Source organism: Capra hircus, chromosome 29 (genome assembly GCF_001704415.2).
Source record: "Capra hircus breed San Clemente chromosome 29, ASM170441v1, whole genome shotgun sequence".
In the NCBI taxonomy this organism is placed as follows: Eukaryota; Metazoa; Chordata; class Mammalia; order Artiodactyla; family Bovidae; genus Capra; species Capra hircus.
The window spans coordinates 89,727-115,479 of NC_030836.1; positions in this window are offsets into that span (position 1 = coordinate 89,727).

The window sequence follows — 25,753 nt, forward strand, 5'->3', positions numbered from 1 at the left end:
TCTCTAGGGCCTGACTCTGTCCTCACTGGGCCTGACGCTGTCCTCACTAGGTGCTGACTCTGTCCTCACTGGGCCTGACTCTGTCCTTACTTGGCCTGACACTGTACTCACCATATTCTGACTTTGTCCTCACTGGACCGAATGCTGTCCTCACTTGGGCGTGACTCTGTCTTCACTGGGACTTTTCATTCCTCACTGGGCCTGACTCTCATACTCACTGGGGCCGGACTCTCATCCTTACAAGGGCCTGACTCTCATCCTCGCTGGCTTGACTCTGTCCTCACTGGGGCCTGCCTCTGTCCTCACTAGGGCCTATCTCTCTCCTTACTAGGGCCTGATTTTGTCCTTACTGGGCCTGACACAGTCCTCACTGGGCCTGACTCTGTCCTCACTGGGCCTGTGTCTATCCTCACTGCAACCTGACTCTGTCCTCACTGGGGCCTGATTTTGTCCTCACTGAGCTTGTCTCTGTCCTCGCTAGGGTCTGACTCTCTTCACTGGTCCCTAATCTTGCCTCACTGGGCCTGACTCAGTCCTCACTGGGGCCTGACTCTGTCCTCACTGGGCCTGACAATGTCCTCACTGGTCCTGACAATATTCTCCCTGGGACCTGACTCTGTCCTCAGGGGGGCCTGACTCTGTCCTCACTAGGGCCTAACTCTATCCTCAGTGGGCCTGTCTCTGTCTTCACTGGGCCTGACTCTGTCTTCACTGGGCCTGATTCTGGCCTCACTGGGCCTGACTCTGTCCTCACTGGGGCCTGACTCTGTCCTCACTGGGGCCTGACCCTCATCCTTACCAATGCCTGATACTCATCCTCGGTGCTCCTTATTCTGTCCTCACTGGGCCTGAATCTGTCTTCATTGGGCCTGACTCTGTCCTCACTGGGCCTGAGTCTTTCCTCACTGGGCCTGCCTCTGTCCTCCTTGGGCCTGACTCTGTCCTCCCCGGGGCCTGACTCTGTCCTCACTGGGCCTGACAATGTCCTCACTGGTCCTGACAATATTCTCACTGGGACCTGACTCTGTCCTCAGGGGGGCCTGACTCTGTCCTCACTAGGGCCTAACTCTATCCTCAGTGGGCCTGTCTTTGTCTTCACTGGGCCTCACTCTGTCCTCACTGGGCTTGACTCTGTCCTCACTTGGGCCTGACTCTGTCCTCACCTGGCCTGACTCTCATATTCACTGGGGCCGGACTCTCATCCTTACAAGGGCCTGACTCTGATCCTCGCTGGGCTTGACTCTGTCTTCACTGAGGCCTGACTCTGTCTTCACTAGGGCCTATCTCTGTCCTCACTAGGGCCTGAATCTGTCCTCACTGGGATCTGACTCTGTCCTCACTGCACTTGACTCTGTCCTGACTGGGGCCTGACTCTGTCCTCACTAGGGACTATCTCTGTCCTCACTAGGGCCTCATTCTGTCCTCACTGGGCCTGATTCTGTCCTCACTGTGCCTGACTCTGTCCTCACTGGGCCTGATTCTGTCCTCACTGTGCCTGACTCTGTCCTCACTGGGGCCTGTCTCTGTCCTCACTGGGCTTGATTCTGTCCTCGCTGGGGCCTGACTTCATCCTTACCAAGGCCTGACTCTCATCCTCGCTGGACCTGACTCTGTCTTCTCAGGGCCTGACTCTGTCTTCACTGTGCCTGACTCTGTCCTCACTGACGCCTGACTCTATCCTCACTGGGCCTGACTGTTCTCTCTGAACAGCCTCATTCTGTCCTCACTGGGTCTGACTCTGTCCTCACTGGGCCTGTCTCTTTCCTCACTGGGCCTGTCTCTGTCCTCACTAGGGCCTGACTCTGTCCTTACTGGGCCTGACTCTGTCCTCACAGGGCCTGACTCTGTCCTCACTGGGCCTGACTCTGTCCTCACTGGGCCTGTCTCTGTCCTCACTAGGGCCTGACTCTGTCCTTACTGGGCCTGACTCTGTCCTCACTGGGTCTGTCTCTGTCCTCACTAGGGCCTGACTCTGTCCTCACTGACGCCTGACTCTGTCATCACTGGGCCTGACTCTGTCCTCACAGGGCCTGTCTCTTTCCTCACTGGGCCTGTCTCTGTCCTCACTAGGACCTGACTCTGTCCTCCTTACGTCCTGACTCTGTCTTCAATGGCCTGACTGTATCCTCACTAGAGCCTGACTCTGTCCTCACTGGGCCTGATTCTGTCTCACTTGGCTGACTCTGTCCTCACTGGGCCTGACTCTCGTTTCTGAACAGCCTCACTCTGTCCACACTGAGCCCTGACTCTGTCCTCAATAGGCCTGACCCTGTCCTCTCTGTACCTGACTCTTGTCTCTGAACAGCCTCACTCTGTCCTCACTGGGGCCTACTGTGTCCTCGCTGGGCCTGACTGTGTCCTCACTGATTCTGACCCACTTCTCTAAGCAGCCTCACTCTGTCCTCACAGCATTCTAAAGTGGTTCTCACTCTGGTTCTCACTACAGCCTCACTCTGTCCTCAATATTTCCTCCTCCTGGTCTTCACTATGAACTAACTCTGGTCTCACTTTTTCCTCACTCTTTTCCTCTCTATTAACTGACATGCTTCTCATCCTGCCCTGACTCTTCTCCTCAAAACACACTGACCGTGACCTTGGTTTTCACTGTGCTCTGAGTTAGGTCCTCTCTATGGCTTGACTTTTGTCCTCTCTATGCCTGAATCTGGTCCTGTTTACAGCTTGCATTTGGCCCTCAATATGGCCAGACTCTGGTCCTCATTTTGGTCTGACTCTAGTCCTCTCTATGGCCTCATTCTGTTCCTCTCAATGGCCTGAATCTTTGCCTTACTACAGAATGAAACTCTGTCTCTATGGACCCTGACTTGGGTCCTCACTGGGCCCAATGTTTGGTCATCTCTGAGCCCAAGGTCTAGTACTTTATGGAGCCTACTTTTGGTCACCTAATCTGGGCTTACACTGGTCCTCTGTACAGCTTTCCTCTTTCCTCTCAATGGCCTGACTTATTGCCTCACTATGGCATCACCCTTTCTTCAATACAGCATGACCCTGGTCCTCATTTCATCCTAACATGTTCCTCGCAAGATCCTGAGTCTGAATTTTGCTAAGCCCTGGAACTGTTTCTCATGATATGCTGACCCTTGTCCTCGCTACCCGCTGACCCTGGTTCTCACTACAGCCTGAATCTGGTCCTCCCTAGCGTGACTCTTGCCTTACAATGGTTTGATTCTTTGCCTCACTGGGACCTTCTCTGGTTGCCACTGGGCCTTGAGTCTGGTCCACGCTATGGCCTGACTCTGATCCTCAACACAGGGTGACTCTGGTCCTCACTGCATGCTGACACTGTTCATCACTGGGCCCTGATTATGGTCCTGACTACAACCTGAATCTGGTCCACACTATGGCATGATTCTCATCCTCTATAGGGCCTGACTTTCATGCTTGCTTTGCCCTGAGTCTTGTCCTCACTTCAGCTTCACTAGCATCTTCATCATGTCCTTGATCCTGTCCGTACTCTGGCCTCACTCTGCTCCTCATTATGCCCTCACTGTGATCCTCACTACAGCCTCATTTTTGTGCTCAGTACACTGTTATTCTTTTCTGTCGATTACCTGATGCTGGTTCTCAGGATGTGCTGACACCACTTCTCTCTGTGACCTGACTCTGGTCTTCACTATGCACTGACTCTTGTCCTCACTATGCACTGAGTTTGGTCTTCACTAGGCCCTGAATTTGGTCTCTTTAAAGCTTTACTCTGGTCCTCAAAAAGGCCTGACTCTGAACCTCACTATGGCCTGCATCTGATCCTCTCAACTGCTTGACTCTTTGCCTCACTACGGTGTGACACTTTGCCACACAGGGCCTAACTCTGGCCCTCAGTGGGCCCTGACTCTGGTCCTCTCTATGGCCTGACTCTGGTCCTCTCTATGGCCTAACTCTGGTGCTTTTTATACCCTGAATCTTTGTCACACTACCATCCAATGCTTTGCCTCTCTGGGCCTGATTCTGCTCCCCACTGGGCCCTGAGTCAGTTCCTCACTGGGCCCTAAGTCTGGTCCACACTATTGCCTGACTCTGATCCTCAGTACAGCCTGAATCTGGTCCTCATTATGGCATCATTCTTGTCATCACCAGGGCCTGACTCTCATGCTCACTAGGACCTGACTCTTGTCCCTACTTCATCCTGACTCTGATCCTCAATGGGCCCTGATTCTATTCCTCCCTGGGCCCTGACTCTTTTCCTCAATAGGGCCTGGTTTTCATGATCACTACCACTGACTCTGTCCTCTATGTCCGGACACTTTGTCCCATTATGACCTGACTCTTTGCCTTGATGGGGCATGAATCTTGCTCACTGGAGCCTGAAACTCTTCTTCACTGGCCCCTGTCTCTGATCCTCAATGTGCCCTAGTCTGTTCCTCACCAGGTCTTGGTGGTGGTCCTCACTATGGCTTGACTCTGGGCCTCACTGGGGACTCACTCTAGTCCTCTCTCGGGCCTGACCATGGTCCTCTGTACGCCCTGACACGTTGTCTCACTGGGCCTGTCTCTGGTCCTCATTGGGCTGTGATTTTGCCCCTCGCTCATACTAACTCCATCCTCTGACAGCAAGATCTCATCATCACTAGGGCCTGAAGCTCGGGTCTACTAGGGTCTGAGTCTGATCCTCACTAGGGCCTGACTTTCTTCCTCACAATGGTCTCACACATGTCGTCACTACATCCTCACTTGAGTCCTCACTCTGGCGTCACTGGGGTGCTCATGATGGCACCACTGTGGTCCTCCCTAGGTCCTCACTCTGGTCCTCTCTATGGCCTCTCTCTAGTCTTCACTACAGCATGACTCTCATCCTCTATATTAAGAGGGCTTGATTTTCATGCTCTCTAGGTCCTGAATCTCATCCTCAGTATGCCCAGACTCTGGTCCTCACTAGGCACTGAATCTCTTCTTCAATGGGCTCTGATCCTGGTCCTCCCTATGGCTTCACTCTGGTCCTTTCTACATCCTGAATCTCATCCTCTTTATGGCATATTCTTGTCCTATCTACAGCCTGATATTTCGCTTCACTGGGCCTGACTCTTGTCCTCACTGAGCCCTAATCTTCAGCTCTTTATGGCCTGCCTCTTTGCTCACTGGGCCCTGACACTGATCCTCAGTGGGCCTTGACTCTGGCCATTCTGTGGCCTGAATATGGTCCTCACTGTCCTAATTCCTGTCCTCACTAGGATCTGAGTCTCATTCTCACTAGGACATGACTCTCGTCTTCTCTACCTCCTGACACTAGTCCTCACTAGCTTCTGACTCTGGACCTCAATGTGTCCCAAGTCTGGTCCTCACTGAGCCCTGATTCTGGTTCTCAGTACAAGTTGACTATGATCTTCACAGGGGCCATCCTCACCTTGGCTGACACTGGCTTCTATCGCCTGACACTTTGCCTCACTATGGCCTGACTCATTGATTCACTGGGACCTGTCCTCACTGGAGCTGACAATGTTCCTCACTTGTCCCAGATTATGGCCCTCCATATGGACTAACTCTAGTCCTCATTTTCTCATGACTCTCGTCCTCAATAGAGCCTGCACTCGTGCTCACTAGGACCTGTCTTTCATCCTCTGTAAGCCCTCACTGTACTCCTCACTGTGCCCTGAGTCTGTTCCTCACTGAGCCCTGGAACTGGTCTCTTTAAGACTTGAATCTGGTCCTAACAATAGCCTGATTTGGTCTTCTCTATGGCCTGAGTCTGGTCCTTTCAACTGCTTGACTCTTTGCTTCATTAAGGCCTGACACATTTGCACACTGGGCCTGATTCTATTCCTCAGTGAGCCCTGCCTCTGGTCCTCTCTATGGTTTGACTCTGCCTCACAATGAGCTAACTCTGATCCTCACAATGGCCTGATTCTGTTCCTCTATATGGCCTGTTTCATTCACTCATACGGCCTGACACTTTCCTCACTGGGCCCTGAGTTGGGTCCTCACTGGGCCCTGACTTGGGTCCTCCCTGGGACCTGAGTCTGGTCCTCACTATGGCCCTACTCTGGTCCTCACAAAAGCCTATATTCATCTCACTAGAGCCTGATTCTGGTCCTCTCTATGGCCTGTCTCTTTGCCTCCAAATTGACTGTCTCTTTGCCTACTATGGCCTGAGATTTTTCTTCACTGGGGCCTGACACTTTGGCTCAATGGGGCCTGACCCTTTCATCATGAAGCCTATAAAAATTCCTCACTAAGCATTGATTCTGGACCTCACTAGAGGCCAACTATGGTCCACACTGCCTGCTGAATCTGGTTCTCACTGGGCCCTGAGTCTGGTACTCCTGAGGGCTTGACTCTGGTGCTCACCAGGATCAGACTCTCATCCTCTCTTTGGCCTGTTTCTCATCCTCACTTCAGCCTGACTCTCATCCTCCCTACGGCCTGACTATGTCCAATGTCTTGACCCTTTGCCTCATGACAGCCTGACACTTTGCCTCACTTGAGCCTGACTCTTTTCCTCTCTAGAGACTGACACAGTTCCTCACTGGGCCCTGATTCTGGTCCTCACTACAGCCTGACTCTGGTCCTAGTATGGCATGCATCTGGTCTTTACTAGGGTCTGACTCTTGTGCTTACTAGAGCCTGACTCTCATCCTTAGTATGTCCTGAATCTGGTCCCCACTTGGCCCAGAGTTTGTTCTTCACTGGGCTCTGATACTGGTCCACTCTATGGCTTATATCTGGTCCACTTTATGGCCTGAATTTAGGTCTGTCTACAGCTGAATCTGGTCCTGTCTACAGCTTGAATCAGTCTTCCTTACGGCCGAACTCTGTTACTCTCTATGGCCTGAATCTTTGACACAGTACTTACTGATGCTTTCTTCAATGGGCCCTGACTTGGGTCCTCCATGGGCCGTTAGACTTTTCCTTTGTAGAGCCTGCCTCTGGTCCTCAATACAGCCTGCCTCTGGTCCTTCCTCTCTACAGCTTTACTCTTTCCTCTCCATGGCCTGAATAAGTTCCTCACTGTGGCCTGAACCTGTTCTTCATGACTGCATGATTCTGGTTCTCACTACATCCTCACTCATTTCCTCACAAGTACCTGAATCTGATTCTCTCTATGGCCTGACACTGTTTCTCATGATACTCTGACCCTTGTCCTCAGTAGGGGCTGACCCTCATTCTCACTGCACCCTGAATCTGGTCCTCTCAACTGCCTGACTGTTTGCCTCACAACAGCTTGAATCTTTGCCTCACTGACCCTGACTCTCATTGGGCCCTGAGCCAGGTCCCCTGGGCGCTGCCCCTGGTCCTCTCTGGGGCCTGACTCTGTTTCTCACTAGGGCTTGACTCTCATCCTCTCTGTGTCCTGACACTCATCCTCACTCTATACCATCTATGGTCCTCATGGCACCTTGATTTTTTTCCTGACTATGGTTTTACTCTGATCCTCACTTGAGCCTGATTATCATCCTTACTAGGCTCTGCCTCTGGTCCTATTACAACATGACTAGGTCCTCACTAAGGACTGAATATCATCCTCACTAGGTCCTCACTCTCACCCTCACTCCATTCTGACACTTGTCCTCATTAGATGATGATTCTGTCCTCATTGGTCCTGACTCTGTTCCTAGCTTGACTTTTTTTTTTTTTTTTTTTTGGCTTTGTTCGTTTTTATTTTATTTTTATTTTTTTTTATTTTTACTTTATTTTACTTTACAATACTGTATTGGTTTTGCCATATATTGACATGAATCTGCCATGGGTGTACATGAGTTCCCAATCATGAACCCCCCTCCCACCTCCCACCCCAAATCATGTCTCTGGATCATCCCTGTGCACCAGCCCCAAGCATCCTGTGTCCTGTATTGAACAAAGACTGGCGATTCATTTCTTACATGATAGTATACATGTTTCAGTGCCATTCTCCCAAATCATCCCACCCTCTCCCTCTCCCTCAGAGTCCAAAAGTCCGTTCTACACATCTGTGTCTCTTGCTGTCTCACATACAGGATCATCATTACCATCTTTCTAAATTCCATATATATGTCTTAGTATACTGTATTGGTGTTTTTCTTTCTGGCTTACTTCACTCTGTATAATCGGCTCCAGTTTCATCCATCTCATTAGAACTGATTCAAATGTATTCTTTTTAATGTCTGAGTAATACTCCATTGTGTACATGTACCACAGCTTTTTTATCCATTCATCTGCTGATGGACATCTAGGTCGTTTCCATGTCCTGGCTATTATAAACAGTGCTGCAATGAACATTGGGGTACATGTGTCTCTTTCAATTCTGGTTTCCCTGGTGTGTATGAACAAATGGTATCTAATTAAAATCAAAAGCTTCTGCACAACAAAGGAAACTATAAGCAAGGTGAAAAGACAACCTTCGGAATGGGAGAAAATAATAGCAAATGAAGCAACTGACAAACTACTAATCTCAAAAATATACAAGCAACTCCTGCAGCTCAATTCCAGGAAAATAAACGACCCAATCAAGAAATGGGCCAAAGAACTAAATAGACATCTCTCCAAAGAAGACATACAGATGGCTAACAAGGAACAAGATGGCTAACATGAAAAGATGCTCAACATCACTCATTATCAGAGAAATGCAAATCAAGACCACAATGAGGTACCATTTCACACCAGTCAGAATGGCTGCGATCCAAAAATCTGCAAGCAATAAATGCTGGAGAGGGTGTGGAGAAAAGGGAACCCTCTTACACTGTTGGTGGGAATGCAAACTAGTACAGCCGCTATGGAGAACAGTGTGGAGATTCCTTAAAATAATTGCAAATAGAACTAGCTTGACTCTTGTACTCACCAGGGCCTGACTTGCGTCCCCACAATGACCTGATTCTTTCCTATAGGGCCTGACTATTCTCCTCACTGTGGCTGACATTTTGCCTTACTGAAGCCTGACTCTTGTCCTCACTGGGACCTGACTCTGGTCCTCACCATGACCTGTCTCTCATCCTGACTCTGGTAGTACTCTCTTGTTGACTAGGTCCTGACTCTTGTGCTCACCAGGGCCTAATTCTCGTACTCACTACACCCTGACTCTGGTCCTCACTGCGACCTCACTCTAGTCCTAACTGTGGCATGACTCTCATCGTTAATGTGGCCTGCCTCTGGTCTTCTCTATAGTCTGACTCTGGTCCTCGCTATGACCTGACACTGCCTCACTGGGCCTGACTCACTGGGCCATGAATCAGGTCCTCACTATAGCCTAACTCTGGTCCTGACCATGTCAAGACTCGTGTTTCAATAGGGCCTGATTGTCACGCTCGCAGGGACCTGATTCTCATCCTCTACACCCTAACTCTCTTCCTCTCCAGGCACTGATTCTGTTCCTCACTGGATCTGGTCCTGGTCCACTCTATGGCTTGAATCTGCTCCTTTCTACATCCTGAGTCTGGTCCTCTATACAATCTGACTCTGGCCTTCTGACAGCCCAACTCTTTGCCTCACCATTGCCTGGCATTTTGTTTCACTGGGTCTGACTTTGGTCCTCACACCACCCTGACTCTTTGCCTCACTGGGAATTGACACTGGTCCTCAGTGGGCCCTGATGCTGGACATCACTGTAGCCTTAATATGGCCCTCACTATGTCCTGATTCAGGTCCTCGTTACAGTCTGAGTTTCATTCTACTAGGGCCTGACTGTTGTCTTGCCTACGTCTTGCCACTCGTCCTAACTATATCTGACCCTGGACCTCAACGTGCCCTGAGTCTCATCCTCACTGTGCCCTGATTCTGATCCTCACTACATCTTGACTCTGATCCTCACTGGGGCCTGACTCTCATCATCAGTTTGACCTGACTATCATCCTTACCACCCCCTGACTCTATCTTCTGCGGCCTGAGACTTTGCATCACCATGACCTGACTCTTGGCTTCACTCTGTCATAAACCTTGTCCTCACAGGACCCTGATGCTGCTGCTCACTCAGCCTGAATCTGGTCCTCACTATGGCCTGACCCTGGCCCTAAGTGACCCCCACTTCTGGTCTTCTCTATGGCCTGATTTGATCATCTCTAAGGCCTGGCACATTGCCTCACTTTGACTCTGCTTCTCATTAGGACCTGATTTCGGTCCTCACACTGAGTGATTCTGCCCTCACTACAGTATGACCCTCATCATCACTAGGGCTTGAACCTCATGTCTGAAAGGGCCTGACTCTCATCTTCAGTAGCGCTAGACTCTCATCCTCACTTTCACCTGACTCATCCTCACCACAGCCTGAATCTGTACTCTATGGCCTGTCGCTTTGCATCACTACCTCCTGACTCTTTGCCTCACTGGGTCATGAATCTTGTCCTCCCTGGAGACTGACGCTGCTTCACACTGGGCTCTGATTTTGGTCCTCATTACAGTCTGACTCCTGTCCTCACTATGGCATGACTCTCGTTCTCAGTAAGGCCTGACTCTCGTGCTCACTAGGACATGAGTCTCACCTCACTAGGCCGTGAGTCTGGTTCTCACTAGGAACTGATTCTCTTCTCACTGGGCTCTGCTCCTGGTTGGCTGTATGGCTTGACTCTGGTCCTTTCTACATCCTGAACCTGGTCCTCTATAGGCCCTGACTCTAGTCCTCTCTATAGCCTGACACTTTGCCTCACCTCAGCCTGACATTTCATTTCACTGGGCTTGACTCTGATCCTCCCTGTGCCCTGACTCTTTGGCTCACTACAGCCTGACTCTGCCTCACTGGGACCTGATGCTGGACATCACCTAGCCTGAATATAGTCCTCACTATGTCCTAATTCTGGTCCTCATTAGGGTGTCAGTCTCATCCACACTAGGACCTAAGTGAGCATGAAGGTCAGGCCCTATTGAGGAAGAGAAGCATCCATAGTGTGGACCAGAGTCAGATCATAGCTAAGACCATATCAGGGCCCAGTAATGAACAGTGTCAACATGAAGTGAGGACCAGAGTCAGGCCATATTGAGGGTCAGAGTGTGGCAGGTCCCAGTGAGGAACCAGACACAGGTCCCAGTGTGGAACCAACACAGGGCCCTGTGAGGGGCAGAGTCCTATGCAGTGAGGCAAAGCACTCTGCATCCTGACACTCATCCTCACTAAAGGCTGACTCTGGACCTCAGTGTGCCTTGAGTCTCATCCTTGCTGGCCCCTGATTCTGGTCCTCACTACATGTTGACTGTGATCCTCACTAGGGCTTGACTCTTGTCCTCACTTTGGCCTGACTCATCCTCACTAGTGCCTGACTCTCATTCTCATTTTGGATGAAAATTTCCAAGTAGCGGGTTACTCTCAGCAAACAGAATGGTAAGAAACCTATATTCCTTCACTGAATGAATGGCAATCAATAGAGTGTTTTTCAGGCATCTGTCTCTCAGCAACTGTCTAGATTCCAAGATGCGAGAACACCACATTTGCACAGAAGCCCTCATTTCCAGAGTCATATCCAGTATGTTTCCTTGCATTTTCCAAGCCTTGTGAACATGGTACTATATAATAAGACTACCCATGAGGAAACAGGCTGCAGGAGTGTGTCTGACAGAGCTGAGTGCCATACTGTTTTTACCTAGTTTAGTTGGCATTCTAGTAGAAATGATCTTGCCACAAGGAGTTGCAAGCTGACTGCTTGCTTCAGAAATCCCAGTGTTTTGACCAAAGCTATTGCTGTCATAAGCAGGAAAACAGCAATTGGATTGATTTTCAAGCAGCTGCTAAGCCACAGCCTACTATGGCCAACAGAGAGAAAATGCTAATATTGCCAACAAGGTCCAGTATCCAGCTTCATGCTCAGAATGTGGCCAAGCACCATCCAAGAATTTTCCAGATAGACCTAGGCTCAGTGGATCCTTCCTACAGAGAATAACTGAATAAACTTGGGGGTTTTTGTTTGTTTTTCCCTGTAGTTATGCAATCGCTCCCTACTATGACACCTGTGAGGGGAAATTGTTACTTAAAAATGATGTCCAAGCAAAGATTTTCAAGTGGTGGGTTACTCTCAGCAACCAGAATCCTGGGAAACATATATTTCTTTGATGAATGAAAGGCATAAAAAGAGAATGTTTTTCAGGCTTCTATCTATCAGGAACTGTCTAGATTCTAAGTTGTGAGAACTCCTGGTTTTCATAGAGGCCCTAATTTCCATACTTATAGCCAATATGTTTCCCTGCGTTTTCCGAGCCTTGTGAACACATTCCTAGGTCATTTTGGGTCTGCCCAAGAGGAAACAGGCTTTGGGAGATTGTCTAAGATTACTGAGTGCCATACTGTTTTTGCCTAGATTAGTTGACATTTTAATGGAAATGATCCTGCCACAAGGAGTTGCAAGCTGCCTGCTTGTCAGAAATCAGAAAGGTTTGACCAAACCTATTGATGTCATAAGTAGCAAAACATTAATTGGATGGATTATCAGGCAGCTGCTAGCATGCACCCTTTTAGGGCCAACAGGGAGAAAATGCTAATTTTGCTAACAAGGTCCAATATCCATGTTCACACTCAGTATGTGTCCCCAAGAATTTTCCAGACAGACCTAGGATCACTGGATCCTTCCTACAGAGAAAACTTGATGGAACAGACATTTTAATGTTTCTCAACATCAGATGACCTCCCAGAGAAGTGCCAAGCAGCCTGATTCAGGAGAAATGAAGTTGCTCAGTCGTGTATGACTCTTTGTGATCCCTTTGACTGTAGCCAACCAGGCTCCTTTGTCCATGGCATTTGTGGAGTGGGCTGCCCTTTCCTTCTCCAAGGGAACTTCCTGACCTGAATATCATATGCAGGTCTCCCACATGGCAGACAGACACTTTCCCCTCTGAGCCACCAGGGATGTTCACTTAATATTTTGAGAAGTCAACTACTTCAAGAAGCAGTTCTAGGGTTGAAGAGTAGAATGAGCCTGTGTGTGTTTCTGGCAGGTTACATGCTGCAACTATACAGGTTTCACAGGGCAAATGACTGCTTTTGAACGCCATACCCCAGTTCCAGGTTCACAAAAACACGTCTCCCTGCAGTTTTAAAGCTGTGTAAATTCACTCCTAGGACTCAAGGTATGATCCGTGTATATTGACTTCTATATCTGGGCTTCCAGTGATCATCTAAAACTGTACTGTCAGAGGACTTGCAGCTAGAAAAGGCAAGCAGTATGTTTCTCTCAGAAAACACAAATGTTTGATGAAACTTGCTGTCATAAAGAAGGGGAAAATGCACCAGTGTGTTTCCCCATCAGGTTGGAGACTGCAAGTATTCTGGATTCGTTAGGGGAAAATACTGCTTTCTCTTCAGGCACTGAATTCTAGGTTCAGAAAAACGTTGCCCCACAGGTCTGGAGCTATGCAAAGGCACACCTAGATCACACTGCACCATTCCCTTAGAAAAGGATTCAGGGAAGAATGTTCCGTGAGTGCTTTTGCTCTACCTGTTGCTACCCTGAGTGGGCAAAATTACACTGTCAGATGACTTTGTAGCATTAATAAGCAAGGGCATGTGCTTTCAGAAAACAGATACTTAAGCAAAGCTGCAGGTGTAAGGAAGAGAGAAATGAACCCATGTGTGTTTCTTCCAGGCATCAGACTGCAACACCCAGCAGTCACAAAAAGAAATGCCACTTCTGCCTTTAGGCTCCAAATCCCACGTTAACAAAAACAAATGCCCATGTAGTTAGAAAGCTGTCTGACAGAGCCCAAGGACAGATAGCACCATTCCATGAGTAAAGAGTTCAGGGGGAGTGCTCTGAGGGTCCAGCAGGGAGTGTTCTCTGAGTTTGGCTGCCATACCTGTTGTTAGCTTAATTCGGTGAAGCTGGACTGGGTGTTGCCTTCCCAGTGAGAAGTGGCCAGCAGCATGTTCCTTTCAGAAAACTCAAGGAATGGACCAAAGCTGTTGTCATAATGCACAGAAAAATGACCCAGTGTGTTTTCCTGGCTGGTTTGAGGCTGCAAGTCTGCTTTCACAGGAAGAATATACTGATTTTGCCATATTACCTGGAATTCCAGCTTCAAGGTAACATGTTTCCCTACACATTCAGAGCTGCATAAAGACACTCATAGTTCACAGACACTGTCCCGTTTGAGAAGCCAAGATATCATGGGAGAGTGCTCTGTGAATGTGGATGGCCAAGCCTATTTTTACTCTGATTAGGTGAAACATACTGTCAGATGACCTCGCAGAAGGAGGTACCAAGCAGCCTGATTCAGGAGAAGTGAACTTGCTCAGTCATGTACGACTCCTTGCGATCTCTTTGAGTGTAGCCAACCGGGCTGCTCCATCGGGGTGCTCAACTGTTGCCATGGGACTAGGATGCTCAGACCGGGACCATCCTATTCATTTCAAACTGAACTCCAAGTCTTCTGTCTTATTTACTCTTCAAACTAACATTGGGAGATGATCATTTTGTAAGGGAAGAAATATCAAATCACTATGTTGTGCACCAGGAACTAACAGTGTTGCAGATTAATTATACTTCAAAAACAAACACACAAAGAAATAAACTCATATAGAAAAAGGGGTCAGATATGTGGTTCCAGGAGTTGGGTGTGGGGGATAGGGGATTGGACGGAGGCAGTAAATGTACAAACTTTGAACTATGAGGATTAGGACCATAACCAGCAACCTACACACACACTTAACACTGCTGTGTGTCATACATGAAAGCAGTAGAGAGAGAGCAAATCTTGAGAGTTCTTATCACTAGGAAAAATTTCTTTTATTTTGCATCTTTATGAGACCATAGCTGTTCATTAAACATTGTGATAATCATTTCATGAAGTATGTAAGTCAAATCACTACACCATACACCTTTAACTTATACAGTACTATCCATCAATTATAACTTAATAAAACTGGGAAAAAATAATACTGTTGGGAGGTGAACAAGTAGTTTATGTATTTTCCTAGTAGTCTTCCAGTAAGGACAGCTTCTGGTCTCTCTCTACTCCACCTTTTCAAACTGCTGCCAGATCATTTGTCATCCTGACACTCCTTCAGCTCAGTGTTTTTCACTGGTTCCCAACCACCCAGAGGACAAATCCAAACTGATGCTTCAATCCAATCCATTACTGCCGTGGCATGTACAGGCCTCATTTGCTCCTAAATCTTTGCCTTTCATCACACCATTCCCTCCACCCAGAGGCCCTTTCTCTAGTTCTTGTTAAAGTCAGTGCCCCTCCACGTCCATCTTTTAAAGACCAGCTCACCCTCTCCAAAAGCTTTGTCCCCACTGAGCTCCTGGAGCTCTTTAAAGCCATCAGAAATATGCAGATAATCACCTTCAACCAGGCTGTATAAACACTCATGCATTATCCCCTCTAGTAATATCTCCGCTCTTGGCTGGCAGGGTGAACACAGTCACACACACAGAACACCCACACAGACACACACGCTCTCTTTCCTCTCTCCGTCTCTCAGTCTCATATAGCACCCTGTATGAATAAACAGCACCTATCTGGGTGCTCCTGTCGCTGTTCAGTTGCTAAATCACGTCTGACTCTTTTGCTACCCCATGAACTTGCAGCATGCCAGGCTCCTCTGTCCATGGATTTCCCAGGCAAGAATACTGGAGTGGGTTGCCACTTCCCTATCCAGGGGATCTGCCTGGCCTAGGGATTGAACCCACATCTCCTGCACTGGCAGGTGGAGACTTTACCCCTGAGCCACCTGGGAAGGCCCAAGATGATCCCAAGTACTATGATAAATAGTATCTCAATTAATGGTAAGAAACTCTCACAGCTGAGGAAACAGAGTCCCTGACCGGCAGTGACCCTCCAGCCTGGGTCCTGTGCTCGGCCTGCCTCTTTGCCACAAGTTGGCTGAATAAAGACATTCTGATTTCTTTCTAGGGGGTAGCTTCGTGAGATGTGCACTGTCTTTCACAACTGTACAGAAATCAAGAAATGCGTGTCCAGTTTACACCAGGACAAACACCACCATGTCTGTCCAGCTGAGAGTGCACATAGAGCTGCAGGCTTTCCATCTGAGTCTGTCCAGAGAGGATGAAAGCTCACAGGCAGGAAACATGCACTCCTGGGCCCTGTGGCAGCAGGTTCAGCATCTGCTAACAAGAGACCCTCATCACACCATCCCCCGCCCACGTCCCAGACCCCTGACTGGAGCCCAGGGCGCAGCTCACACCTTCTCCCTGAGGCAGCCCAGCCAAGTTCTGTTTCTGAGTTGCAGACATAGCTGCTGCACAACCAAAGGGCTTTCCAGCCCGAGGAGAGCCAAGATGGGAGCAAGGAGGTGGGCCAGCCCATGCAGCTTCTCTGTAGGACCATCACCAGCAAGCGCCAGGCCAGTGCAGCTCGCTCTGTGCCTGGTCCACCCCCCTCAGAGGTGGGACTTCACTGTCCCTCTTTTTCTTGAAAAGCTTTCTTTCCATTCTTCTCATTGCTAGCATCTGAAGGGCTGGGAGTTCTGGACAAGCCCTCAGCATTCTCTGACAAAGACATGTCCATCCTACCTGGGAATTCTTCTGTGTAGCTTCCCCATTTAAATGCTACATGCAACTGTCAACTACAAATTGGCACTTACCAAGAGTATTGCCAATGACTGAACAACAAACGTGTTTGCCATCTGCCTCTACGGAGACTGAATCCCATGCTGCCATAGCTGTTAACCTTCAACACCCCCAGAGGGGGTGAAGTGAAGCACTCTGTGCTCCAGGGAATCTGGTGGGACAGGTCTTTAGATAGTTGGATGTTTTCAGGAACAGATTTTATGATCTCAATCCTTGCATCTCCTCATATCTAGAGAAGCACTAAATCCATTCATGGTGGCATCAGATTCTCGTGACTAACAAAAAACCTTTTGTAAATTGAGTGCTTCATGGTATTGAACTCCCCCTTCACCAAAACCTTATACACTGACTTTCCCCCACTGCCGCTTTGGAGCAGTCTCTCAGAGCAGTCTTTCTGAGTTGCAGACTCCTGGGCTGCAGTCCTCATTTTGCCCCAAATAAAACTTAACGCACAATTCTCAAGTTGTACACCTTTTTTTTAGTTGACACAACTATGAGGGTGACACAAGATCTGGGCTTCCTGAAAAGTCAATGAAACTTACCAAAACCACAGGGTTAACAAAGCACCAAGGGAAAGAGCTAGCTGACTGCCTGGGAGGACTTTAGAGGAACTTGGAAATGAAAGAGAGTCTAAGCTGGTCACCAGCACAGTGAAGAGACTGAGGGGCAGCAAAAAGCAAGGAAGGGAACCCTTCCCATGCTGAGGACTTTGACCCTATTTTAAGAGAATTGATGCTTTTGAACTGTGTTGTTGGAGAAGACTCTTGAGAGTCCCTTGGACTGCAAGGAGATCCAACCAGTCCATTCTGAAGGAGATCAGCCCTGGGATTTCTTTGGAAGGAATGATGCTAAAGCTGAAGCTCCAGTACTTTGGCGACCTCATGCAAAGAGTTGACTCATTGAAAAAGACTCTGATGCTGGGAGAGATTGGGGGCAGGAGGAGAAGGGGATGACCGAGGATGAGATGGCTGGATGGCATCACGGACTCGATGGACGTGAGTCTGAGTGAACTCCGGGAGATGGTGATGGACAGGGAGGCCTGGCATGCTGCGATTCATGGGGTCGCAAAGAGTCGGACACTACTGAGCGACTGAACTGAACTGAACTGAACTGAACTGATATCTCATGACTAGTGGGTTGTAGAGCTGGCATATCAATGGGGTTTTCATTTTTACCTTCCAAACACAAGAAAGAAGAGGCAAAAGGCACAGCTTACTGAAGAAACTTGAGTCAGAGAAAGTCAAAAGAGAGGGAGGGAGACAGGAGACTTTCTTTGAAGAAAACAGTAAGTCCTGGGAAGCAGAAAAGGAAAAGAGACTCTAATAATATCAATTACACTCATTACTATTAATATAGTGCTTTAAAAGTTTGCAAAGGATTTTAATTTTGCAAAACAGAAAAACCAGTTCTAATTGAATTTAATATAAATTATATATATATATATAAACATCAATCACACACACAAAGGGTCCAGGTAGGTCATAATACAACCTATTGAAAGGTTGTTGTTGAACCATGAAAGACACCAGGATTCTTGGCCTCTGGAGGAGAAGAATTCAATCCGGGACCACAGAGGAGGTGTGATTGCTCAGAGCTTTTGTGTAACAAAGTTTTATTAAAGTATAAAAGAGATAGAGAAAGCTTCCGACACAGATATCAGAAGCGGGGCACAAAGAGTGCCCCTCACTAGTGTTAGGAAGGGAGTTATATACTTTTCAATTAGTTATTACAATGAATCAAAAGAATGTCTAGAGGATGAAAAGATCTTGCTAGACCCATTCCCATAACTTACATTTTAAGATAATGGGATTAGCCAGAGGTTTTCAGGAAGGAGAAACTGTCCTCAAGCAGGATACATTGTTGTTATATAATCCTTAGTACAGAGTTTAAACTGAGTTTGTTATGTAATCATCAGTTCAAGGCTTAAAGATAAAAACATTTTATGTGACTAAGACTAAGGAATGTAGAGGGGAAAAAAAGTTTGTCCTTTCCTCCTCCTTGAGAATCCCAGACCCCTCTCTCCTTGGGGAACCCCCAGACATTTTATTAACCTGCCTAGGAATTGACTCTCACTATGAAGCACTGACCGGACTTGAAAGTTCTTGCTATATTTTCAGTTCAGTTCAGTTCAGTTCAGTTCAGTTGCTCAGTCGTGTCCGACTCTGCGACCCCAAGAATCGCAGCACACTAGGCCTCCCTGTCCATCACCAACTCCTGGAGTTCACTCAGACTCATGTCCATCGAGCCAGTGATGCCATCCAGACATCTCATCCTCTGTTGTCCCCTTCTTCTCCTGCCCCCAATCCCTCCCAGCATCAGTCTTTTCCAATGAGTCAACTCTTCACATGAGGTGGCCAAAGTACTGGAGTTTCAGCTTCAGCATCATTCCTTCCAAAGAAATCCTAGGGCTGATCTTCAGAATGGACTGGTTGGATCTCCTTGCAGTCCAAGGGACTCTCAAGAGTCTTCTCCAACACCACAGTTCAAAAGCATCAATTCTTCGGTGCTCAGCTTTCTTCACAATCCAACTCTCAAATCCATACATGACCACTAGAAAAACCGTAGCCTGACTAGATGGACCATTGTTGGCAAAGTAATGTCTCTGCTTTTCAATATGGTATCTAGGTAGGTCATAACTTTTCTTCCAAGGAGTAAGCATCTTTTAATTTCATGGCTGCAATCACCATCTGCAGTGATTTTGGAGCCCAGAAAAATAAAGTCTGATGCTGTTTTCACTGTTTTCCCATCTATTTCCCATGAAGTGATGGAACCAGATGCCATGATATTCGTTTTCTGAATGTTGAGCTTTAAGCCAACTTTTTCACTCTCCTCTTTCACTTTCATCAAGAGGCTTTTGAGTTCCTCTTCACTTTCTGCCATAAGGGTGGTGTCATCTGCATATCTGAGGTTATTGATATTTCTCCCAGCAATCTTGATTCCAGCTTGTGCTTCTTCCAGCCCAACGTTTCTTGTGATGTACTTTGCATATAAGTTAAATAAGCAGGATGACAATATACAGCCTTGACGTACTCCTTTTCCTATTTGGAACCAGTCTGTTGTTCCATGTCCAGTTCTACCTGTTGCTTCCTGACCTGCATATAGGTTTCTCAACAGGCCACTCAGGTGGTCTGGTATTCCCATCTCTTTCAAAATTGTCCACAGCTTATTGTGATCCACACAGTCAGAGGCTTTGGCATAGTCAATAAAGCAGAAATAGATGTTTTTCTGGAACTCTCTTGCTTTTTCCATGATCCAGCTGATGTTGGCAATTTGATCTCTGGTTCCTCTGCTTTTCTAAAACCAGCTTGAATATCAGGAAGTTCACGGTTCACGTATTGCTGAAGCCTGGCTTGGAGAATTTTGAGAATTACTTTACTAGTGTGTGAGATGAGTGCAATTGTGCGGTAGTTTGAGCATTCTTTGGCATTGCCTTTCTTTGGGATTGGAATGAAAACTGACCTTTTCCAGTCCTGTAGCCACTGCTGAGTTTTCCAAATTTGCTGGCATTTGAGTGCAACACTTTCACAGCATCATCTTTCAGGATTTGAAACAGCTCAACTGGAATCCCATTACCTCCACTAGCTTTGTTCATAGTGATGCTTTCTACGGCCCACTTGATTTCACATTCCAGGATGTCTGGCTCTAGGTGAGTGATCACAATATCATGATTATCTTGGTTTTGAACATCACTTTTGTACAGTTCTTCTGTGTATTCTTGCCACCTCTTCTTAATATCTTCTGCTTCTGTTAGGTCCAGACCATCTCTGTCCTTTATCGAGCCCATCTTTGCATGAAATGTTCCCTTGGTGTCTCTAATTCTCTTGAAGAGATCTCTAGTCTTTCCCATTCTGTTCTTTTCCTCGATTTCTTTGCATTGTTCACTGAGGAAAGCTTTTTTATCTCTTCTTGCTATTCTTTGGAACTCTGCATTCAGATGCTTATATCTTTCATTTTCTCCTTTGCTTTTCACTTCTCTTTTTTCACAGCTATTTGTAAGGCCTCCCCAGACAGCCATTTTGCTTTTTTGCATTTCTTTTCCTTGGGGATGGTCTTCATCCCTGTCTCCTGTACAATGTCACGAACCTCATTCCATAGTTCATCAGGCACTCTATCTATCAGATCTAGGCCCTTAAATCTATTTCTCACTTCCACTGTATAATCATAGGGGATTTGATTTAGGTCATACCTGAATGGTCTAGTGGTTTTCCCTACTTTCTTCAACTTAAGTCTGAATTTGGCAATAAGGAGTTCATGATCTGAGCCACAGTCAGCTCCTGGTCTTATTTTTGTTGACTGTATAGAGCTTCTCCATCTTTGGCTGCAAAGAATATAATCATCTGACTTTGGTGTTGACCATCTGGTGATGTCCATGTGTAGAGTCTTCTCTTGTGTTGTTGGAAGAGGGTGTTTGCTATGACCAGCGCATTTTCTTGGCAAAACTCTATTAGTCTTTGCCCTGCTTCATTCCATATTCCAAGGCCAAATTTGCCTGTTACTGCAGGTGTTTCTTGATTTCCTACTTTTGCATTCCAGTCCCGTATAATGAAAAGGACATCTTTTGGGGGTGTTAGTACTAAAAGGTCTTGTAGGTCTTCATAAAACCATTCAACTTCAGCTTCTTCTGCATTACTGGTTGGGGCATAGACTTGGATTACTGTGATATTGAATGCTTTGCCTTGGAAACGAACAGAGATCATTCTGTCTTTTTTGAGATCGCATCCAAGTACTGCATTTCAGACTCTTTTGTTGCCCTTGATGGCTACTCCATTTCTTCTAAGGGATTCCTGCCTGCAGTAGTAGATATAAACTCTCAGGTTCAATGAGAATAACCACGTAGAAAGGGACCCTGGTTGTATGGTAGAGAAAGAGATGGGCAGTGGTCAGCACTGAAAAATAAACATGAAATAATAACAAACACTCTTAAGAATGAAACAGGTCTGAATCTGTCTCAGTACCTTTGACACCAACTAAGACCAAAGGAAGTCTGCCCCAAAGGATCCTTTCTTGCCAAATACTCAGAGATCCAACCATGATAAAAGAAAGTAAAATTCCAAGAATCTCAGGGTTATTCCTCTCTCTAAAAAAGAACCAAATTCCTCCCCTTTAACCTCTCCAGCCAACTTCACCCCAAACCCACCTCTAGCTTCAAACACAAGCAAATAAATGAATTCTACAAGTCCCACATGGTCCATTTCTGCCTTCACTTTGCTTTGCAGAAACTGATGCTACAGCACATGAATTTTAAAATAGTGTGAAAATGTAAGTACTCTTGTAATCTGAACTGGAAGAAAAGAAATACTGAATTGGAATGAGTTTCATTTTCCTTTAAACCAAACTGATTCACCAGTTCTCTTTTCTTTCCACAACTACAAGTAAGCCTGGCTTTTAAAGAGAACCCAACCAGGGCTAACATCTGCTCCTTGATAAGACTGTTGCTGTTATTGTTTATCACTGAGATGTGTCTGACTCTTTCATGACCCCGTGGACTGTAGCCTGCCAGGCTCCTCTGTCCATGGAATTCTCCAGGCAAGAATACTGGTGTGGGTAGCCATTCCCTTCTCCAAAGAATCTTCCCAACCCAGGGTTTGAACCTACTTCTCCTGCACTGAAGGTGGATTCTTTACCACTGAGCCACCTGGGAAGCCCCTTAACATAATCAAATGTTGTAAATTCTAAGTGAGTCTAGATATTTCACTACCCACCCAAGGAATAAACTGCATGGCATTTCTGCATTGATAGTTTTCTGCTTCTGGGTCTACCAAATTAGACAAAGGCCCATCAGTGTACAATGTGCTCCTAACAGAAGGGAATAACAGCCCGGACCACATGGTCCAGGAATTGTGACTATAGAGTGGACAGCCAAGGAGCCATATAATTAAGTTGGCGAGCCTCCAGTGAAAATGGCAGGGCTCCTTTAACTCAATCAAGAATAATGTTGTGACCAATATAATATTATACAGTCTGCTAAGTGCAGGAGTAGAAGCGAGACTGAAGTCAGACAGAGACTACAACCTGAAGGACCCGTGAGGCCAGCATTATACCCACAACAGACCAGACAAATAAGCAGCGGTCTGAGGGGCTGCTTTCCTGTGGTGCAGAACCAAGTTCCTTAGCACACCCAGAACGTCTAGACCACACAAAAGAAGAACTTGCTTCAATCCAATGCAAAACCTGACGACTGTCCAGTGAGTAAAATTTCAATGACGTGTGTACCAGTGAAAAAATACAAGAACTAATGTTCTAGTAAAGATGTAAAAAAAAAAGTACTTAATGTATTTAACTATTTTAAAATTTTTATCATCTGAGATTAACTAGCTCAAATATACAGAAAATGACAGAAAATCACATAAGAGAGGTTTAAAGCAATACTGACATTTCACTTTGTTTACCTCATTTTTTAAGATTCTTTTTGTTGTGGACTCTTTTTAAAGTCTTCATTGAACTTACCATACTGCTTTTGTGTTTTTTGCCCATGAGGCATGTGAGATTTTGGTTCCCCGACCACAGATCGAACCCTCACCTCCTGCATTGCAAGGGGAAAATTCTTAACTATTGGACCACTCTTACTCCAGATTAAAGCTACATATACCCACTTTTTTTAAGATTGTATTTCCATAGAGTATATATGTATAACTGATTCACTTTGCTGTATAGCAGAAACTAACAGAACATTGTACATGAACTATACCCAAATAAAAATTAACTGAATAAAAAGATAAAATAAAAAGCAATGTAACATTAAAAAAAAAAGCTACTGCAAAAGTAGTAGGTATTTAATGTACATCTGCTGGTGAGCAAGTGATATGTACTCATAGACCTGTTGTGTTTCAGAGAACAGAGTATGTGCACCTGGTTCTTTCTGATGAAAGGGACAGACAGTATTTCAGAAAAGAGCTGGACTTTAATTCCTGAGGCCAAAAGAGAGACATTGGCAATGACACAAGACATTAAGTTTCGTGTCATCATGTGGGAGTGGACATGTTAGGGGAAACTGACTGAAGCCACCTCCCCTGGCCAGGCACCATAGTAACCATTTGTGTGAGCTATTTTATGGCAGGAGGTCCTGGTAAAGAATTGGAACTAATAAGCCTCCACTGATCAGAAGAGTTCAGGGAAGGTCAAAAGGAGACGCCCCCTCCTAGTATCCTTGCTGGCATCCATCTTGGCTTAGCAACGCCTGCACCACCAGGATGGACCCTGAATCAGAATGGTTGGCCTAAGACAACCCTGAAACTAATCCCATCACCATAAAACTCGAGACTGTGAGCCACATGGCAGAGCAGTCCTCCTGGTTCCCCAGGTGCCCCTTTCCAAGAAAGTCTCCTGCTTTGTCAGCATGTGTGTCTTCATGGACAATTCATTTCTGAATTTTAGGCAACAGCCCACTCCTCAGGCCCTGCAAATGGTCCCCCTTCCTGCAACAGATATGGGGAGACATGTTGTTTTGACCTGCTCTGACCAATGTTGTAATCACTGATGTGATTTCTGAGTACCTTGAATGATGCCAGTCTGAAATGAAATGGGCTGGATTTCAAAGACTTAGTCAAAAAAATATGCAATATCTCAGAATTTCTCTTATTGATTACATAAATAATGAGAATTTGAATACATTGGGTTAGTTAAAATAATTTTTAACATTGATTTCTCCTGTTTCATTTTACTATTTTTATGCAGCTACTAGAAAGTTGTAAATATATGTGGCTCTCATCATATTCTGTTGGGCAGCCCTCTAGAACACCCTTGTTCTGTCTAATGCTTACTCATTTTTCGGTCGCATTTGCAGCAGCCATAGTTTGGGGCAATTTCTTTTCTCTTTCCTTAAAAAAATGTACCCTCCCTTATCAAAAGGGGTGATAATTTATAAAGTAGTTTGAAAGACAGGAAAGAGCCTCAAGGGCCTTTCTGCTTAACAATACTTCCTTTGCAACAGTTTTGTTATTCAAAATGAACCAATGCATGAATGTTAAAATCCCTGAGTCTCTTTACCTCTGAAATCACCATCAGAACATTTCCTTTCCTGTCTCTCCTAAAGGCTTAGGCTCTATTCAACTCTTCACTGCCTGAGGTAGTGTGAATTTTGTTTCTGGGGGTTTGGAAGTGATTTTTTATAGCATTGTGGTTTCTCTGGTTTTTCTTTTCCTCCTGAGAAAAGACACACTGAAGCATTGAAACAGGCCTCTTGGTAAATGGATCTTAATTTTCCTTCATTTACAGGATTTGACTTGCTTCTGCTTTCCCTGAGGAGCCTACAGTCTCTAAAGAACCACAAAGGAGCACTTATTTGCTCGTTTTCTTTTTTCATCTCATTTTAAAAATATACTTGTTTGGCTTCATTGGGTCTTAGTCGCAGCGCTCAGGATTTTTTGTTGCAGCACATGGACTCTCCAACTGTGGTTCTGTTGTACTCACGCATTGCAGGAAACACGCTCACTCAGAAGGACAATGCAGGTAGTGGAGGGCAGTTTATTACACCGGCAGACTCAAGGCAGAGTCTCCTCTCAGCCAAGGACCCTGACCAGTTTTTTTGAAAACTTTATATCCCTTAAGTGTATGTGCCCAAACCCACCTCCCCAAATTTCCTGAAACTAGTCTGAACAGAGGAAAAGAAAGACACAATCGAAGTTAACCCATGATTTATATGCCTTAAACCTAGGTAGTTGCTGCTGCTGCTGCTGCTGCTAAGTCGCATCAGTCGTGTCCGACTCTGTGAGTCCCCAGAGACAGCAGCCCACCAGGCTCCCCCATCCCTGGAATTCTCCTGGCAAGAACACTGGGCTGGGTTGCCATTTCCTTCTCCAATGCATAAAAGTGAAAAGTGAAAGTGAAATCGCTCAGTCGTGTCCAGACTCTTCACGAACCCATGGACTGCAGCCTACCAGGCTCCTCTGCCCATGGGATTTTTCAGGCAAGAGTACTGGAGTGGGGTGCCATTGCCTTCTCCAAGCCTAGGTAGTTAACAGTGCACAATTATCAATAGACCTGTGGTCATACCCCAATGAGCATAATAGAATGTATTATTCTATTCAGTTACACAGATAATTAGGGTATTCTTTTAGGTGAAGGAGAGTCTAGATACGAGCCCTGGGGCTCTTCCATCCAGGAGGTCTGGTTATCCAGTTGGTATGTCGTTTCCATAGATACTGGGCACATCGCTCAAAGTCCACAGTCTGGCCCAAGAAGGAGTCCAGCTTTCAAGATGGAGCCTGTTCTGTCTGTTTCCTCCTTCAGTACCACAGGCTCCAGAGCCTGTGGGATTAAGTTGCCCTACTCCAACCAGGGATCAAACCTTAGTCCCCTGCATTGCAAAGTGGATTCTTAACCAC